At 40.3% G+C, this 19518-nt stretch overlaps 1 long non-coding RNA gene across 4 annotated transcripts in view; it reads left to right on the top strand.

The window, feature by feature from the left end:
• LOC137448957 (uncharacterized) overlaps positions 1-19518 on the top strand; it is a 149947-nt gene that overhangs the window by 92779 nt on the left and 37650 nt on the right. The gene's annotated exons all lie outside the window — the stretch shown is intronic.

Below are 19518 nucleotides of genomic sequence, written 5' to 3'. Positions count from 1 at the left end.
AGGCTGAAACGCTTATACTAAAATGTCTGGCTGCTGAACTCTGTGTCCTGGCTGTCTGCTCTTGCTAATGAATTATGTATTAGTATCTTACTAGAGGTGGAAAGGGAAAAACAACCACCCCAATGATTGAAGCATTTGCTTAGTTTTCTTTAGGTAATTAGTTATTGTGGCATGGTGTGAAACATAGGATTTGTGCTCCTTCAAGGATATTGGACTAGGATATTTTTTCATGCTTAAAATTGTGCCAGAAAATTGCTCTGTAATAGTTTATGTAATTCAGAGTGATTAGGAAAATGATGCCAAAATATATGTGCCTGGTGTGTCAAGAGTGGTTTTGTGGGGATGAGAAATATGACAGAGGACCTGAGTGGGGACCAAAAACTTTGTGGAAAGGCAGTGGAGTCCAGGCAGGGGACCCAAGGATGTCTGAAATGAAACTACACACTTGGATTTTGTCAGCCTAATCCTATTTTGCATGCACACACACACACAAAGAGACAGTATAAATGCAAACATTGTTGTAAATGTATGTTATTCCTGATGCAGAACAAGAAAAATTAATGTTCATTATTTTCTGATAAAAATCCCCAGGCACCACGGGGATTCGGTGCTTGTAAAGGTGCTACAAGACACAGTCCGTGCCACGGTTTATTTTAGTAGCACAAGTTGCTTCTCATCATTGACTCTAAAAAGCTATTATTTCCCAAATGTATACAAAATAAGTCTGAACATGTTTGCCTCTAATACAACAAGGTGAACATAATTACAGGAAGCTTCAGAAGTGTACTGCTCATGTGCTGCTGACACAGCAGGGCGGACCAGGGCTGAAGGGAAGTGGAGAAGGGAGGACAATCCCTGGGTGGGAACCACCTTCAGAACAAAAGCTGAAACTTCAAAGCAGGTGGGAAAAAAAACCCTCTCTGTAACACTTCTAAAATGTTATAATAAATGAAGTGAAAATAACATACCCATTTACATTTCTTTGTTCTTATTTACAGTTTTGCTTAATGTCAGGAGATTGCCAAAGTTTCAGCATCAGCGTTTGCGTTCACCAGCTTCAACCAGATTTAGGAAAAAGAAACAAAAAGGACTTGCTAGTTTTTAAAATTACCTGTATTCATATGCAAGTTACATAAAGAAGAGATGGTTGATGCAATAGGGAGTTATTTTTAAGCAAATCTGCTGTTTGAGATGCTTATCCGAACTTGGAGACCTGATTTTTGCCTCCAAAATCTTATTTGGTTGCTGTACGCATCACTACTATTCCTTTGTGCCTTGTACAGCACCAAGCCCATGGTCAATGTGGTATAAAATGAATGAAAGGGTCTTCTCACCCTTAACTTTTATTAATCTAATGGAGATTTAGAATGGTTCAAAAAAGCTTTTACCAGCAAAGCTCAACAGCATTCCCATGATGTGCAGAGCCTTTTCAATTTGGGTCTATAACCAGCTTCAGGAAGGTGGTGCTTCTTACTAGAATTCCCAACTTTTAAAACACATTATTTGAGGTTTAGATTGTTTTATTTGTAGTCAAGCACTTTTTTGCTTGTGCTCTGATCTTATTTATTATGTCAAATACACAGAGTGATTTATATTTTTTTTTCTTCTAATGTCCAACTGTGTTTCTGTTCATTCCTGACTGGATTAATTTGGGACTGTTGCATTTTGTTAGTATGGAGCAATTGGCTAAGAACTTTCATAAAAGTTCTCATCAGATAGCCTAATCAACTCAATTCATCCAGTCTTAGTAGGAGAGCTTCCTTTTATTCCTGTTGCAATAATATTCCACCAGAAATTAAGCTGGAGCTTTTTGCTGTGCACCTCCTTTTCTAATATGTTTGAAAACCAATTCACTCGCTTTTATTTGTGAGTGACATTTGCATTTGCTTTAACAAGTGAGGGCTTAACATTGGCCAGAGCAAAACCACAATAAAATAATTATATGCTTGGACACCTATAGATTATTATGGTTTAAGTGTTATTTTCTTGAGATATGATTTTTTTTAGATATGATTTTTTCCTAGTCATAAGGTCTGTGGTGACAGGTTGGACTTGATGATCTTTGAGGTCTCTTCCAACCTTGGTGATACTGTGATTTTATTAATCACCTCCATTCATACTACTAAGAAAATTCCTTCTGGTGGTCTTGAAACCATATATATATGTATATATATAAATATAAAAACCTGGGGCAGGCACATAAACACATCTTTGAAACTGTAAATTCCTGTGCCAGTATTTCAGATGAAGTTCTCAACTAAAACTTCAAATATTGCCAAAGTGGCTTAACGAGAAAGTTTTATTGGGGTTTTGCAGATAACTACACATGAATACAACATTTTACTGTGGACAGCAATGTTTTAGGCATCTTTAAATGCTCCAGCTTGAAATAAATTGATGGCCAGTGAGATCATCTCTAGACATTTAATAGCAATGGCCTTATAGGAGTGACACTGAGACTGTAATGATGATAACATCACCAGCAAAGTGTACTCTGTGTGATTAATTGTTGCTTTTTTTGTACAAGTCTCAGCTTCAAAATTGTGTAAGGCAATTGGTTTGGTGAATGAACAGGAAAAAAGGGGGGGAGGCAGGCATGTTCCAAAAATCCATCTAATTCTGAAATATTAAAGAAAGTTTCATAATGCTGCCTGAAATCCAGAATCAGGACCAACTGAAGCCTTTGCACAGTAATTTTTCTAGTTCAGCTCTTAATAATAATAATAATAAATAATCATAATAATAATTTAAAAGTAGCTTGGAAGAGACCTTCAAGATAATTGTGTCCAACCCATCAACCAATCCAACCCACCTAAACAACTAACCCATGGCACCAAGCACCCCATCAAGTCTCCTTCTGAACACCCCCAATGATGGTGACTCCACCACCTCCCCAGGCAGCCCATTCCAATGGGCAATCACTCTCTCTGTATAGAACTTCCTCCTAACATCCAACCTAAACCTCCCCTGGCACAGCCTGAGACTGTGTCCTCTTGTTCTGGTGCTGGCTGCCTGGGAGAAGAGACCAACCTCTGCCTGTCTTCTGTGGGAGTCAGTTTTAAGTCCTGTTTGTGGATGGCATTTACTTAACACTTACTCTCTAGTGCTACACAGAAAACTCAAAGCAACTAATGGCAAAGGCAATCTGTTAATGGAGTTACTTAGACAAGATTTGTATTCCATAGTAAATAGCTGCAGCTTTTATATTTTTTCTGCATTAGTACTTGTCTTACAACTGCCTCTTGAAAAAGTAGCTGCTCATTATTACATTATTGGATCCCTGGTTTGGGAATTTTTTTGGTTTCATTCCTTCCAGCTACACAGAGCGGGGGAAAAAAAAAAGGGTGGGGGCATAAAAACTCCCAACCAAAACCCGACCACCCTGTGGATGTAAAAGGTGACCAATATGAAATATTTTTTGTTAATTTTTTGTAGCAGTCATGCAAGTAATTGTGCTTGTTTTATGATGTAGCTCAGTGAACTGGAAAGTGGTGATCTTGTCATTTGGAGATGCACACTTGGCCTGGGGTGGTCACAAGCTGTATGTGTGGATTCAAAGGGTGGAGAGAAGAATGAGCGAGACAGACTTTTCAGGTGACAGAGCAGAACTTGAAGAATCCACTCAAGCCTATCCTCCTTTGCCCTCTGTTAATCCCAGATGCTTTTGACAGTAATGCAGAAGAGACCTGGGTGTGCATCACTGGTTATTTGGATTAAAAGGGTAGTGTTGGGGTTTTTTTATTTAATTCCATGTATTAGGCTGAAACCCTTATGGAGGCCACATGTCTGCAGCTGTACTGCATTCACCATGCAACTCATCTGCTGCAGGAAGAACTGGCAAATAGGATTTTCCCCCCCATTTTCTCCCGTAGAAACCCTGCACAAAAATCCTGTACTGGACTAGGTGATTATGTATGATTATTCCCAGATGCTTAAGCTGCTATAAATCAAGTGAGTACCTGCATGTCAGAGGAAGCAGAATCCTTTATTTATGAATTTGTTAAAGAACATTCAGAAAGGGATATTGATTCTGGTTTTATGCAAGGGGCTAGTGAGAATAACCAATCAATGTATCAGAGGTAAAACTTAACTATTGTGAAACATTTAGTGTTACAGGGAAGTGTAAAAATTGAACACCCAATGGATGGCAGCATAAACCTCCCCTGGTGCAGCTTGAGACTGTGTCCTCTTGTTCTGGTGCTGGTTGCCTGGGAGAAGAGACCAGACCCCTCCTGGCTACAAACTCCCTTCAGGTAGTTGTAGACAGCCATAAGGAGAGGAGGAGAGAGGAGACTTGATAGGGTGCTTGGTTGCATGGTTTAGTTGGTTGGGTGGTGTTGGATGATAGGTTGGACACGATGATCTTGAAAGTCTCTTCCAACCTGGTTTATTCTATTCTATTCTATGAGGTCTCCCCTGAGCCTCCCCTTCTCCAGGCTAAGCAACCCCAGCTCCCTCAGCCTCTCCTCATAGGGCTTGTGCTCCAAACCCCTCACCCCTCACCAGAGAGGATGTGAAACACAGATTGGGGATTAAAAAATAGTAAAACAAAAGATTATGATGACCCTTCCATGAAGGCTCTGCCCATGAATCTGTTTTGGCTGTAACATTTGTACTAAGGTAACACAGTTCTGAAGACTTATTTACCAAGCTAAGGTAAAGAGGGCTATTTAGAATGCGCAGAAGGAAGGGGAGGAGTTTTAATAATTAGCAGTATAAAGGAAAAAGCAATTTGTTTTGTGTAATAATATCTACTTAGCTCTTTCCACAGCATGCAGACCTGTATTTTGTTTCACTATAAGGCACCTTAAACCCTTGAAGAAAATTAATAAATAATTGTGAAGTGTATATATATAAAAATATGTATGAACAGAATACACATCTGGGGAGCAAAACAACCCTCAAGAGCTCAACAACTGTTAATAAATTAGCTGCAATTGTTTATTTTTATGTTTGCACTTACTGTTCTAGTGCCCTTTTCAAGTCCAGTTTGTTTAAATCTTGGAGGAAGTGGAGGTGTTTTGTTATATTTCATTGCCTTTAGTAAACCGCTAATTAATTCTGTGCACTGGAAATGCCTCTGTGGCTGATGACACTGAGGGCACAAAATAACCTGTGCCAACCAAATCAAGCAGCGTTTGATCTCCTTGCTTTCCACTTGCTGGAGTATTTGAACAGTTTTCCATCCAATTAATCCAAAGCATGCTTCCAGCAAGGCAGAGTTCAGTGGTGTCTTTCAAAGTCAGTCGTGGAGTATTTGACAATGGTAGATTTTATATGCAAGTAGTAGCACTGAGAAAATAAAACAACTTCAGTGCATGTGACATTTACTACTACAATTTTCCAGCAACCCTCTGCAAATTTTCATGTAATTCTGGTGCCCTTTCCATTTCTCTAAAATTTCTCCCTCAAATGCAGAGTGTGCAGTAAAGAAGGTACAATGTTTATATTAATCTGACTGCAAGGTTCGACACTGGAAAAGTAAGTTTCTGTTTCAGTAATGAAGTCCTGGTGCTTGTTGATATTTTTACGATCCTCTAGTTGTTGAACTTGTCAAATGAATACTTCTGTGATTTCAGTTATCAGCTTTAGTAACCCTAAGTATTTCCACAGATACAATTATTGATGATAACCTGGAATTAAAAAAAACCCAACATGAACCTCTTCTGCTCTGGATATGAACCTCGTGACTTGGATCTGTTGCAAATGGTGAAGAGGGGCTACCCAGCCTCCTGTGGGAGGTTTAGGCTGGATGCTAGGAAGAAGTTCCTCATAGAAAGAGTGATTGGCCCTTGGAACGGGTTGCCTGGGGTGGTGGTGGAGTCACCATCATTGGAGGTGTTTAGGAAAAGACTTGATGGGGTGCTTGTTGCCATGGTTTAGTTTATTAGATAGTGTTGGATGATAGGTTGGACTCAATGATCTCAAAGGTCTCTTCCAACCTGGTCTGGTCTGTTCTATTCTATTCATCATGATGTGTCCTGCTCATGGAAAACATGCCTTTATTTTTCCTCAGAGCAAGCTGCTTTGCTCAGGTCCTGCTTAAACTGAAGTAAACACTTAACTTTAATAGAATTAAAATATGTGATTATGTACTTTGAATGGAGTCTTAGAAAACAGTAGCCGTACCTTAGCTCAGATATTTCTAGTCAGTCTGCTGCCTGCTCACCCTCAGCATCTGCTTTAAAGAGTGAATGTGATGCTTTTGGTCTTTGCCTAGCATGTCTACAGGGCTGAAAGGGAAAGTTTAACAAATAAGATGAGCAAAGAGAGTTGAGAACTAATCTGAAGAGTTTTGCAGTGTACACTTAGGATCTGATATCCCAAGTGTCTGATCACAGTCCATTACAAAGGGAGCTCATTTTTACATGGGAAGGTAGGGACACTGAAGGCATCTGAAATAAAATGTTAGGAGGGCTGGTGTAGGAAAAAGGGTAGTGGAAGGAGTGGGACCTCAGAATAAATACCTAATGTCTTAAGGAAAATGTGATTTTTTCCCTGTGGATTGCTTACACAGAGCTGCTTCTTCCTGTAAAGTTTACCTGGAATGAGCTGATTCAACACAATTACTCATAAGATTGGTGTTGTTGAAAGTAATTTTTTGAACTTTTTGTTTTGGTTTGGTTTGTTATAAGGAAAAAAGTAACATTTTGTAATTAAAAGATAGCATAAAATGGAATGCAAAGTGTCCAGAAACATTTGAGAGGTAGTTAAGAGCTTTAGGTGCAATTTGGATTATCTTTCCAAGTGGAATATCCTTAGGCCTCTTTGAAAACCATGAAACTTTCCTTCCTCTTGCATTACATTGATGTGCAAAAAAGGCTATGCTGCAACTTGAACAAAATAAACGCTGTTCACCAAGATCCTTATTAACTATGACGCTTCATAATAAATAGTCTCCCTAAAATTGTGCTCTAGCAGTGTTGCCCTATGTTTGTTATGCACTCCATCAATTTGTTAGTATTAATTTTAATGGCTTTATTTGTTCTGTAATTTTATAATGGTATGACTGGAAAGGAGAGACAGATGCATTTTTCTAATAGCTGGAATATATCAGCAAGAAAGATCGAGATATTAGGCACAGATCTAACAATTTATACTTAGAGTGTGTTTCTCACAGTATTTTACATAAAAACAATGTTAAACACTAAAAGCAAAGATTGTACTTGTGCTTCAGACCTAAGTTTGCACTGTTTTGCATTAACATGTACAAAACTGGTAAAAAGATGTAGAAAGATAGATGTGCTACCATAATTCAGAAAGTTCAATAGGTAGATTTAGATTAGACATTAGGAAGAAATTCTTCGCTGTTAGGCTGGTGTGGTGCTGGAAAAGGTTTTTGAGAGAGGTTGTGGCTGTTCCATCCCTGGAAGTGTTCAAAGCCAGGTTGGGTGGGGCTTTGAGCTGTCTGGTCTAGTGGAAGCTGTCCCTGCTTATGGCAAGGGGGGGTGGAACTAGGTGGTCTTTACTGTCCCTTCTAAGACAAACCGTTCTGTCATCGTCAGTTGTGAGTATTTCATGTGTATAGCAAAAGAATCACTTGACAGAGTTCTTTCTGGAAATAGGCTGGAAACTGAAATAACTTCAGAAAAGGCAGCAAAATGCCAATATCTGTTTTTGTAAACAAAGATAGATGACAGACATCAAAGAGGCAGAAAGATGTAAATAAAGACTAGATTGTGTAGGAAGTTTACCAGTGTTTTTAGTAGACACGTTACTAGAAACATGTGAATAGTAAATAAGTGAGCGACCTGCACTAAATCTGACCTATTGAGAACCCTTCCTTGGGTACTCCTCTTTCCATTGGATGTCTGAGCATCCAGCAAGGCTGACTGGTTTGGAGTTTTCCCTGGGACCTCCCTGGGAGATAACTCTAGGGAGCACTGCAGTGCTGGGAATCTCAAAAGAATGAGACTTAAAGTTGAGATTCTGGCAGTTCAGAGTTATTTAAGATTCCCTGGATCTTTACACAAGAATAGCAGTCATTAAAATGACAAAATAAAGTCCTAAACTGAGTAATAACATTTTGCTACTTTGCATTTCCCTGTTCCCTCAAAATAACATGCTGTGATGTTTATTACAACAGTATGTTGTGCTTTTATTTTAGGCTTTCCCCCCCCACCCCTAAAGCTCTATACTTGCACAGACAGTAAGGAAGGGTAGGGGATGAGAAGTGCTTGGGTGCAATTTTCAACATTGCTGAAGAGGTTTCAACTGAAGTATCTTCAATTTTCTGTTCAGAGGTCCTTAATGCGGCCTTAAAACTGTGTTAGTTTTAGTGATGTAGAAGCATGTTGGTTGAATGCACAACACAACTGAAGTTGAAGGTGAACTATCACACATTAGAGAGATGCAATTTCTAACATTTCCTATAAGCAGTGCTCTACTCAGGCTGGGGCATCTATCCACAAATACAATGGCCAAAGTTAAGAGGGAAGATTTGTAAATGCCATTGCCCATGTTTTTTTAAACAATCCAAAACATCATCCTGTTTTTCACATCTGAATGTGGGTATCTGTCTATACTTGGTCTTATCTAGAGACCATTGATCACTTGATTCTATATATAGTCTGGGGTTGTTTTTTTTTCAATTTGGAAAATAAATAGACCCCAAATACTTTGTTGGCACAAACCCTTTCATAGTCCCTTGCATCAAATGGTGCCCAGGCTGACTTTGTGACCGCATGACCTTTTAGAATAGAATTAACCAGGATGGAAAAGACATTTGAGATCACAGAGTCCAACCTATCATCCAGCACTATCTAATCAACTAAACCATGGCACCAAGCACCCCATCCCGTCTCTTCCTAAACACCTCCAGTGATGGTGACTCCACCACCTCCCTGGGCAGCCCATTGCATTGGCCAGTCACTCTTTCTATGGAGAACTTCTTCCTAACATCCCATATTTATTCATTACTTACATTCTAGCATCTCATCTTGAGGGAGCAAAATTGAAATAATAAAATACCGTTACCCAGATGCTTCTAAAACCAAACATTGTGTGCAGAAGTACATGCATACACATACCAGCAAGGTTTCACTGGAGGCTTGAGAATTTCTATAGCTTGCAAAGCTCCTGGGATACAGTGATGCCTCCTACTCACTGCCAATTCCTTCCTGGAAGAGCCTAACTGGGAAGATTTAGTAATAACTCTATCAATGCTGTAGTGATATGGAGCCCTGTCCTTTGTAAGAGCAGCAGAGCAGAGGTTCAAAATGATGGTCTGTGGTGCTACAAGTGTGTAGGAGCTTGATGCAGGAATATTGTTTTATCTGGGCTGACCCTGCTAACTCAGATCTCTTTGGACTGCTGGTGCCTTGGGTGGGTGATGACTGCCTTTAGAAGAAACACTTTTAGGCTTTTTGGCATATCATAGAATGGTTTGGGTTGGAAGTGACCTCCAAAGGTCATCTAGTCCAAACTTCCTACAGTCGGCAAGGACACCCTCCACCAGATCAGGTTGCTGAGAGCCATGTCAGGCCTGACCTTGAATACCTCCAGGAATGGGGCCTCAACTGCCTCACTGGGCAGCCTGTTCCAGCATTCCACCATCTGCTTGGTGCAGAACTTGCTCCTAACCTGTAAATCTACTTTTTTCTAATTTCAAACCATTATCCATCATCCTATCACTGCAGGCCTTTGTAAACAGTCCCTCTGCAGCCTTCTTGGAGGCCCCCTTTGGGTACTGGAAGGCTGCTGTTCGGTCTCACAGGGTATGTTTTTGCCTATCCATTGCTGGAGATAGCTTTATGCTATAAAATTGAGAGCTTTTCTCCCAGCAATGGCAAAGGGAAAGGCATCAGCCAGGGTTGCTTTCTGTTTCCTAAGAGAAACTCAACTTATTGTCACAGACTGATATCACCAAGGCAAAGACGAGTCTGGGGAATCCAGATAAATCTGTTCAATCCTAACCAGATTTTCAGCTCAGGCTATGGGGATATAAACTGTCAAATGCAATGGATCAGGCCTGTCACTTTCTCCATCAAAAACAAAAATAAAACACCTTTCCCCCCCAAAAAAAAACCCCACTTTAGTTTCAAGCTGTTTCTCACAGTGTAAAGAAAAATCAGAAGTGCACCTGGTCTGGGAATCAAGGTATTTGAGTTTTGTTTTTTTCCCACACAACAAAGAAAAGTCTAATGAGCTGCTTAGAAATTGTATTTCTTAAAAGGATGGAAGTATGTCTTTAAAAATTGATTGGGGTAGCAATGACATTAAGTTGCGGTCCAAAATGTAATGGTTTCAAGTAAGCTTTTAGACCATCCAGTCGTCGTAAAATGAGAGGAAAATATAAACACAGGCTCAGTTTACAGCAGCAATCCTTTGATGTCTAGGAAGTAATGAAAACCTGTATGGTCCAAGGAGTTACTTGCAATCAGAGATTTGTGCTTCCCGTGAAGCCTTCCGGTAGAATAATGTATAAATGTGAATATAAATATATAATTAGGCTGTTTTCACTTTTCCTGTAGGCCATGAATACCAGCTGTGATAGGTGCCATACCTCCTGTCAGCTGCAGTATTTTCTGCTGCCCCTTCAGTTTCAGTTCTCTGATCACCACAGCATCTTAATGCCCCTCAGTAAATCAGAAGTAATCTCACAGATCCAGTTCTACATGCTTGTCAGTAGAAGAAATCACTGTATTATTTCATGGATTGCCTTTTATTTTACATGTTTGTGGAAAATATTTCCTTATGGAAAAAAAAATTTAAACAATGTATGACTTTTATTACTAGATTTGATTACAGGGGTTTTTTTTTCCCCTTTAAATGAAACACTTCTCTTTTTTAAGTGAGATTGGGAGGGGGGGAAAGGGTGTCTTTTTTTTAATGTAAATACAGTCTTATCTGGGTTTGTATTTTCTTTTTCCACTGTCAAAAAGAAAAGGGTAGGGAAAGGCAAGGGGAGAAAAAAAAAAAGGAGGGAGGAGGGGGAGGAAAACAACAAAAAGGTATGGGGGGAAAAAAACTGAATTACTTTGATGTGGATGTTTTCTTTTGAGAACTGTTTGTATAATCAGTTTGGAAGATAAGGGTTAACAAGTTTAGATTCTCTATAACAGACAGAGTAATTGGGTATTACCATAAAAGCAATGGAGTTCCTTGATTGCTTCTGCCTTGAAAGGGGATGAATGTGTCAGTAGACCCTTTTTCTCCAGTCTAAATTGCACTACAACTATGGTTAATATGGCAGATATTTGTGTCATAGTTTCTCAGTTGTTGCAAAGTAATGGAGTTATTTACATCTGTCATAGCTCTTGGAGCCCTTGCTGGCTGTGACCAAGCTTTTTGGTCTTGCAGACAGAAAGCAGATGTCTGCAACCAGGAAGGTGTTGCCCACCACTGAATACCGGAGTCCCTGGTCCAATTATCTTCTTCAAATAGGTAGTGAGATCAGTGAACCTAGGGTAGCTGACATGGAGAATGACAGCAGATTACCTGATTATTACATACAAGTTCAGCTGATGACTGTTTAGTGACTGCTATGATGTTGCACATTTCATCATAGGAATACCCTCCCCACAGCAGCTCATTGAAACATCCATGTGTGTGAGGTAAGAAGCTGTCATAAACTGGACCTCTGCAGAAAACTGGTTCAGAAGAAAGGATTAAGCTTTAGATTTAGCACCTAATGTCCGGGAGTCTTCATGTTTGATGAGCTCATACTAGGGTCTGAAATTCAACCAAACCCTTAATTAAATTATGCTTTCATAATTAGCACTCTAGCAAGGAGCAAAAGCAACTAAAATAATTCATTTTCAGTATTTCATCACGAGAGATGATTTTTCTTCATTGAATTTTTATCTATGCTAAGGAGCTTTACTTTTTAACTGACTCAGTGCTGTGCCGATAAAGGAGCTTGGTTTGTGCAGGGAGCAAAAGCATTGTTCATTTTATTTTAGAGGCAATTTTAAAAATATGGGCTGTATATTAATATAGTCCATTCATTCTAAATGACACATAAAGCAGGCTTATCTTGACTTAGCTTTTAAATGGTGTAACATTGTGTGCTTGCTTCCTTCAGTGTCATCATATTAGCAGCATCCCGTATCAGTTTCCTTTACATCATCTGACGTATTCTCATGTTTGTGAGTTTTTTTTCTCCTCTCACCCTAATCCATTGTGTCATATTAAATAGAGTGGGCTGGCATTTTTCTCCCCTCTTCTTTTATGCATTATTTTTTTTGCTTTAAAAAGTGTATCTGATCAGAGTTTTATTTCTTCCTCATGTGCTAAATATGCATTGGTCCTGAAACATACGTGAACTTAGAACTGCTGAAAGCTCGGACTAGGATTTTTATGGTAAATCAAAGTAAGCAAGGACTGATTCTAAGGGGCTGAGGCACTTGCTTAAAAATCCATAGACTAAAGGAAAATTAGATTTGTCTGAAATCAAAAAGAGCAGAAGTACAAGAATTTTGCAGAGGTTTGTATACAGATTTCAATACAACTTTTTTCCCCACATAGTAGTATGGGCCCCTCAGCTTAAGAAGGACACTGAGGAACTTGAATGTGTCCAGAGAAGGGCAAGGAGGCTGGGGAGAGGCCTCGAGCACAAGCCCTATGAGTAGAGGCTGAGGGAGCTGGGGTTGTTTAGCCTGCAGAAGAGGAGGCTCAGGGGTGACCTCATTGCCCTCTACAACTACCTGAAGGGAGGTTATAGCCAGGAAGGGGTTGGTCTCTTCTCCCAGGCAACCAGTGCCAGAACAAGAGGACACAGTCTCAAGCTGTGCCAGGGGAAGTTTAGGGTTGAGGTGAGGAGAAAGTTCTTCACTGAGGGTGTCATTAGCCATTGGAATGGGCTGCCCAGGGAGGTGGTGGAGTCACCATCCCTGAAGGTGTTGAAGAGGGGATTGAACGTGGCACTTGGTGCCATGGTTTAGTCATGAGGTCTGTGGTGACAGGTTGGACTTGATGATCTTTGAGGTCTCATCCAACCTTGGTGATTCTGTATCACATTCTGTAGTATTTGTATATCTTTAGTCAATTCATTGAACCATATTTACTGATCTAATTAGAATTAAATTGTAGTGGGATATGTCAGAATTTTGTACAGATGCCAAAAATAAAATCAAAACTGTGAGGGGAAATTAAGAACAGTCATTATTTCCTCCTCCTCCAGAAATGATGTACTACATGTGATCACTAGTCAACAGACTAATAAGCTTCACATCCTTATTAACCCTGGAGTTATATTAGAATATGTAATATATCTTGAGATATGTAGGGCATGTTTAATTGCACTCACTCACACCTTTTAATAAGAAGAAACTTCTTAGCCATTCATTTTTATTTGTTATCAACCTGGTAGGACTACTGAATTAATGGAGGTTAATAAAAAAAAATCCCTAATGCCTTAGTCAAACTTCCCCAGTTCTGAAGATGAAGAATTAATTTAAGTTGTGTTTGCTATAGATACAGATAAACTTCATAAAGGGCACATTTTCATATTCTTACCTATGAATAAATTATTTTAAAGAGAACAAATGATTTAGACTGTTATCTCTGCTGGGCATTTGGGATCATGGGGGGGCATAATGAGCTCTTTCTCATGCAAACCGTACAGCAAGGCGTCACAGGGAGGAGACACAGCAAGAATATGTGACTTCATTTCTTATGTGCTGGAAATGTGATCCTGTTACTCTGAGTGGTCCTATATCCACATGGAAGATGCGCTAAACAGCATTACAGTGAATTTGGCACCACCATTGAATTTTGGCTTTAAGCCCTAGCTTTCATTTTCTATTGGTACATTTTTGTCAACAAGCTTTGAATGCTAGTTGAGTTGATAGATGGGTTTTCTTGAATAAATGGTTATTTTAAATTGTTTAAACCAAACACAGTACATGAGAACATTCAAACTTCAGTGTATGTGTGTGTGTTCTTCTGGGTGGCAGATTAAATCTCTTCCTGATGACAGAATTCTCTCTTTGTTGTATAACATCTTTGTAATGAAATGCATGAAAAGCTCCCATATCAGGTCAAAAGACCTACAGAGTCTAATTTTCATGTTTATCAGTGGATAGACAAACAATTGGGGGGGCAGGGGGGAGAAGTGATCTTTTCCCCTTGCACAGTCTTTTGCTGTCTCTAGTTTCTTCCCCCTTGCCTGCCCTGTGCTGGCAAAAGCAGTTCAGGCGTCACAGATTCACAGAATGTTAAAGGTTAGAAGGGACCTCAAAAGATCATCTAGTCCAGTCCCCTGCCAGAGCAGGATCACCTAGAGCAGGTCACACAGGAACAGGGCCAGGCAGGTTTTCAATGTCTCCATAAGCTACACTTGAGCTAACCCCTCCTCCATTAGCCACCTGTGAGCCTACCTGCACAGATGCATCTCGTCCTTTCCTATATACTTTGGTCATGTAATTCCCTGCAAACCCTTGTAGCAGGTAATTCTTGCATGCATGCCCTGGTTGGAAACATTGCCCTTTGCCTTTGCACAGCTTCATAGTACACCTTTGTATTCCTGCACTGAGAGAGACAAGGAAGTGTTGAGATTTGCTTTCAGGTGGAGGACATTATTTATAGCATCACAGAATGTTTTAGGTCAGAAGGGACCTTTAAAGGTTATCTAGTCCAACCCCACTGCAGTGAGTAGGGACATCTGCAACTGCATCAGCTTGCTCAGAGCTCAGTCCAACCTGACACAGAATGCTTGCAAGGATGGGGCATCCCTGGACAATCTGGGCCAGTGTTTCACCACCTTCATGGTAAAAAGTTTCTTCCTCATGTCTAGTATGAATCTTAATAAACTCTTGGAGTTTAAAACTATTATCCCTTGTCCTATTGCAACAGGCTCTTCTAAAAAGTCTGTCCTGAACTTTCACATAAGGCTCCTTTAAGTATTGAAAGGCTGCAACAAGGTCTCCCCAGAGCCTTCTGTTCTCCAAGATGAACAACCCCAACTTCTCTCAGCCTTCTTCCTCACCAGGGAAGGTGTTCCAACTCTCTGATCATTTTTGTGGCCCTCTCTGGACTTGCTCCATCAGATCCATGTCTTTCTTGTGCTATTACCAGTCGCTACCTCCATGTGCCAACTAGAATCTCATGCCAGCAGTGTGGCATGACGGCCCATGCTTAACAGCTTCCTGATGAGTATAGTCACCTCTTTCTTGGTGCCATCTTCTTGCTGTGTCTGGAAAGAGCCTGGGGGTGGCCCCCAGTGCTTACTTGTGCCCCAGTCCCCCTCGAAAGCATGAGAGTGCAGGTTTGCACTGTGGGTCCCTGCATTTTGCTTCAATGTGTCTGCATGAACCTGAGTGTTGCTGTGATGAATGTCCTGAGGGATAACCTGCCTCTCTAGGAGGCAATGAGACTGTTGACTTAGTTCTGACAGGGTCTAGGGATAAAGAGTGTGTTCCTGTAAATCCTAAAACAGGAAAATGTCTTCATTTGTAGAGCATATGCCTGGTAAATTTTAAACTGGCTTGAAAAGAGAGTTGGTGCTAAATATGTGAAAGCTGATTTATCATAGCAAAAATGCTACAAATATTTTAGCTCAGCAATATGGTGACACACAAAATCCCATTTCTCGTGTTCTGCTATTCCTTTCCTACAGCTTGCCCCCTCCCTGATCCTAAATTCTTCCTCTGTCTCACACCTGATCAGAAATAATTTAAAAGGAAGCTTTTAGCAGCATATCTGGATGCTGCTGAGCAGAGTCACAGGCAGTGGGAGGCATATTGCTCTACCTGCAGTTTAGGCTGAGTGCAGATCCAAACAACCTGCGTGCAAAGGTCTGGGAGAGATTTTGGAAATGTTGCCAAGGCAAATATCAGCTCAGAACACTTTATTTTACTGCATCTGTTCTGGACAGGGATGAATTTTCCATCCACACCATCATTTTGGTGCGCTGAATTTGAAGCTCTGCATGTGTGACTCTGTACCACATCACAGGCCACCATATGAAGGAACATAGGTTCCTCCCCCACCCTTTCTCTGTTTATACTCCTGGATGTTTCAGGCTGTCATATGACATGACCACATCACAGGACCCTTACGTGAAGGAACATTTGTTTTCCCCTTGTTTATACTCCTGTGTATTTCAGCTTCACCCTAGGGAAATGGAGTAGAGTGAACCAGTAGCAGGAACAACTGGGGGATGTTGTTTATTTCAGCACCAAGAGCTGCAAAATGACATAGCTCTGAAATGTCCATTTGCTTGCAAAGTGGTAAATATTCTTGCTGGTAGCTACTGGTTGCTGAGCCTGATCTAAGTACATTAATGTTGCTCCTATTAATTTTCTTTATTTCTGGAAGACAAAGGTGGTATTAGCATTTAAATGAAAATATATTTGGGTTTATGATGCATTGTTATTTACTGTGGAGCCATTTAAAACTACTCATTTGTTTTTTCCTCGTTTGGTCTGTAATTTTCTGAACCAGCTATTCCCTGATCCCGTATTGTTTGCCCTTTAGACACCGACCTTAACCTCAAACGCAGAGCCTTGCGAAAAACACTTTCCAAAGTGGAAACAACTTTGTCATTTCATTAGAAAATATGGAACTGTGCTCAGAAACATTTCTTTATTTAATCTTCAAGATTATCATCACCTTTCATCCTTAGGCATATATCTGATTTCTGGCTGGAACCTTCAATACTGTTCTTCTGACATGAGATGAACTTTCTACTACCTGGCTCAGGGTTGAGTTTGGACAGTGTTCCCAATCTCTCACCCAAACTTTGTACAATGCCTAGCTTATAGGTTGTCAGGCCTTTCAGGAACAGTGATCAAAAGTGAAAACAAAAAGCACCTCCAAGCAAAGCTGTTCTAACGTTACATGGCAATTATCACCTTGCCGTTAGAAGAATAATTACTGGCTCTGCTTTGCAGAAAGATAGGAAATGTGAACCAACTGGATCCTGGGCTGCATCAAGAGAAGTGTGGCCAGCAGGTTGACTGAGGTGATTCTCCTCTTCTACATGGCTCTAGTGAGACCTCACCTGTAGTACTATGTCCAGTACTGGAACCCCTCACACAAGAAAGATACAGACATGCTGCAGCATGTCCAGAGAAGGGCCACGAGGACGATCGGAGGGCTGGAGCACCTCTGATATGAGATCAGGCTGACAGTTGGGGCTGTTCAGTCTGAGGAAGAGAAGGCTCTCAGGAGACCTTATTGTACCCTTCCAATATCTGAAGGGGGCCTACAAGAAAGCTGTTGAGGGACTTTTTAGGATGTCAGGTGGTGATAGGACTGGGAGGAATGGATCCAAGCTAGAGGAGAGAAGACTTAGATTAGATGCCAAGAAGAAGTTCTTCACCATAAGTGTGGTGAGACACTGGTTGCCCAGGGAGGTGGTGGAAGCCCCATCCCTGGATGATTTTAAGGCCAGGCTGGGGGTGGCTCTAGGCATCCTGATCTAGTGGAGGGTCACCCTGCCCATGGCACTGGGGTTGGAACTAGATTATCTTTGGGATCCCATCCAACCCTTACAGTTCTGTAATTCTGTGATTCCTTGTTGTTGTTGTAATTTATTCCCCTGTAACAAGCACTCTATTTTAAACAAAAATGGAAAAAAAAACTGTAGTCAGCTTTTGATACAGAGCCTAATGTTTCCTAGTCAAAACAAAGATGCACCTGTTCCGTGTTGGGGTAGAAGTATGAAGCTCAGATGTAGGTATTTCTTGAAGCATGACAAGAAAATTAAAATATGTACAATTTGAAGTACACAGGAGCTGAAAAAATAGCTAAATTATATATCAACATAACATACATAGTGAAGTTATCCCTGAAACTGCATAGACTTGAATAATGCATAGAGTAAACATCAGACATATATTTGCAAAGCTATATGATGCTGTAACTAAGAGATTATCCCACACATTTTGGCTATATTTCCCTTCTGCAGAATCTGAGGATTGCATCTTAAATTATATAAAGGCTTGTATCAGGTTGCATAATCATCTGCACCACAAAATCATTCTACGCCATAAGATGCATTTCAAAGTCCTTTTCTTGAACAATGTAGATTAGAGGCTCAGGACTGCTCAGTGAGTCCCAGTCATCCTGGGCAACACATTCCACATCAAAACCAGGTTGGGGAGTCTTGTGTGGGCTTTTTTCTTTTCAGTGTTGCTTTGAACGCTTGAGGTGAAAACCTGGTGCTTTTGAAGTCATCATCACAAGTTAATCCAGCATGAAGATTGAGTCTACAAAGATTGGATCCCAACAGACTAGGGATTTGTGTCTCCTTCACAAGGCAGATTCTTCAGCTTTTGTAGATGGGCTATATATAGCATTTTCCTATTGTTTCTACTTTCTTGTCTGTCTGTCTTCTTTTTTTTTTTTTTGTGTGTTTTAACTTTATAGTTTGAAAATATTTTAAGAGAGATATTCTCCCAAACTTTGCTCTTAAAACAAGCATATGACTAACAGCACTACCATAAGACCTGATGGTGATACAGTTTCTGGATTACACACACAGAATCACCAAGGTCGGCAGAGACCTCAAAGCTGATCAAGTCCAACATAGCACCCCCTAAACTCATAGCTACCTAATACTGGTGGTTGTAAGGAATGTGTCCCAGGTTGTCTGGTATATGATAATGTAGATCAAAACATCTGACACCTCCTGGTGGGGTGGAATCCCTCTTGTAGTCTACAAATAGTTCTACAAACCATTTGAAGGATTTATGGAATTATTCAGGTTTTATACTAGGAAGAGGACATCAACCCTTTACAGAATCAACTCAAAAGAATTAGAAGCCCCTAATTTTTCTCTGTGAGATGGGTATTGTAGTTGTTATGTGGGGGCATTTTTGGTATGGTCTCTTAACGTGACCCACTGCATTTACAAGCTGCATGGAAGAGTTAACAAGTTTTGTTCTTTCTGTTCCCTATTTCCCTTGTCTGAACACAATGACTAATGGTCTCTACCAGAACTTAAAAAGAAAACAAGTGCCTTTAAAAGGGGTATATAAACAAAGAGGAGAACATCAAATTTATCACAGGCTCCTAATTATGATGAATGGCAGAATGTTATTAGACTGTGCTTGTCAGCATGAGTTTGCTTGTTATTATAAAGTTTTAATGTAATATCAGTTTGGTGAATGATCATCTGGTATTTTCATTGTTCAAAGTGTCCTAGCCACAAACAGAAACATTTCATTTAGAGTCATGCTTACAAGATGCAATTAGATAGCCAGATGGCCTGGTGTAAGTGCATGCTATCATGTTGTGGTAACCAAGAGAGTATGGCCTCAGCTTTGTACTTTGTAGTCTATGAAACAAGTTGGCGCAAACCAATGGCTGCTTTTTGAAAAGGATTAATTAAACCAGACTTCCAATTGTGCCTTAGGGGAGGTAGGTTTTAAATGCTATAGAAGTAGAAAATGATGGTAGGCTACAAAGCCTGGAACCTGATGGTTTGTGGGTTTATCATTTGCTGATAGTAATCACAGTTACTGGAGATTTGCATGCAGCTCAGAGAATATCATGCATGAGGAGGGAAGGAAACTCTTCCGCTCAGTGCAGAAATGTCTGTTATACAGAAGTAATGCAAGGAGAAACAAT

The sequence above is a fragment of the Melanerpes formicivorus genome, unplaced genomic scaffold, assembly GCF_026170545.1.
Source record: "Melanerpes formicivorus ecotype bairdi unplaced genomic scaffold, bMelFor1.0.p_v2 SCAF_27, whole genome shotgun sequence".
Lineage (NCBI taxonomy): Eukaryota > Metazoa > Chordata > Aves > Piciformes > Picidae > Melanerpes > Melanerpes formicivorus.
This window is presented reverse-complemented; position numbering and strand designations above follow the sequence as displayed.